The sequence below is a fragment of the Bison bison genome, unplaced genomic scaffold, assembly GCF_000754665.1.
Source record: "Bison bison bison isolate TAMUID 2011002044 unplaced genomic scaffold, Bison_UMD1.0 scf7180017864263, whole genome shotgun sequence".
NCBI lineage: Eukaryota > Metazoa > Chordata > Mammalia > Artiodactyla > Bovidae > Bison > Bison bison.
Window position 1 is genome coordinate 5302074 of NW_011494835.1, and position 1676 is coordinate 5303749.

Consider the following 1676-nt stretch of genomic DNA (forward strand, 5'->3'; position numbering starts at 1 on the left):
CGCCTGTGGCCTACGTAAGTGGTGCAAACTTCTTGTCTTGAAGTTTTATTGGTCTCCCGGGTAAACCAAGCTACTCAGCCTCTTTTCTCCACTGAATTTTCCTACTGAGCTATCCTTATTCTATTACTCTTTATATCTTTAATTAATATCTAATTGAAGCTATTGTATCCTGATCCTCGCCGACGCCGTCCCCGCTTCGAATACCCTGGATCAGCTGGGGCTGGACCCCGGCACCCCCAGACTTCTCCAGGGTTTGCTCCTCACTGCTGCATCTTAGCTTGCTCAAGCAGGGCAGAGGTCTCCCCTCTCCCAGACTCTCATAGTGACTGCCCTTCTTGCTGTGTCTTTGCCTCTTCGCCTCATCCTCCCCCAAACCCGAAGGCCCAGGGAGCTGGAAGACTTGTTTTGATGCATCAGACACTCTCCGTACCCTGAGTTCTCTTGGGGGAGAGAACATTTGAAATTTTACTGAGCTTCTGCTGCAACATTCCTTCCCTGAGGCAATTGATGCTGCAAAGCCTAGATGCCTAAATCACTGGTTAATATTACAAAAGCTCATCCTGCCACAGTGTCTGTTCCCATAACTCTAAAATGCTCCATGCTGATGCATGCAAATGTGAGGCTACCCTGGTACTGAGGCCACCCAGGGCGCCCTCCTAGTCATGCTTTCCTGCAGCGGTCACCCCCACCTTCCTGTTGGTGGGGGTGTGTACCAACCAGTGCTTCTGCGCACCGCAGCTACTGCTGCTTTGCTCCCCAGTGCCAACCGAACAGTGGCTGTTTAGTGCTGGAAGCACTGCTACATTGCTGTTCAGGGTGGCCCACCAGAACTCCAAACAGGACTTCTGCCGGGCTTCCTGCCGGTCACCACTCCCTAGCTCCAGCAGAACAGGCTTCCTGCTGACCTTGAAGGGCCTGATCTATAGAATACTGATGGGCAAGATAGCCTGGCCACTGTAGTAGATGATTTCCTCAACAGAACTTCCTAAGAGAGCTCCTTACTATTGCTCTTAACCTCCTTGTGTACCCTCCTCCTCCCCCTAAAGTCTATTGTTACCCAGTAGTTAGCTCAAGGATTAACAAGAAATGAAATCAAACCATGATGCTCATCTGATCAACCCACCATAGGCTTCTCACACTAGCGGGAGTAAACACCAATTTCTTACGAAGGCCTTCACACTCCCGTGTGACCAGGTTTCCTATCCATCCCAATTCTCTTCTGTTTGCTGATTCTGCTCTAGCCTGTTCATCTTCAACCCTGCTCCTCAAACATCACTAACATGCTCCCACTTAGAGTCTTCACACCAGGCCTGCCTCCCTTCCCTCCAAACCTCTTCACTTTGATTTTCTGCCTTGCTCATTCCTGTATTTCCTCCAAATATTTGCTTGCAGGAGACATCCTCACTAAAGCTTACCCTGGCCATTCCGTTGAAAGCTGCAATCAATAGCACTTCTTATCCCCTTCTTAGATTTATTCTCCTCACTGGCACTTCTCATCTTCTTACATGCCTCATGGCTTCCCTGATAGCTCAGTTGGTAAGGAATCCGTCTGCAATGTGGGAGACCCCGATTCGATTCCTGGGTTGGGAAGATCCTCTGGAGAAGGGAAAGGCTACCCACTCCTGTATTCTTGGGCTTCCCTGGTGGCTCAGCTGGTAAAGAATCTGCCTGCAATG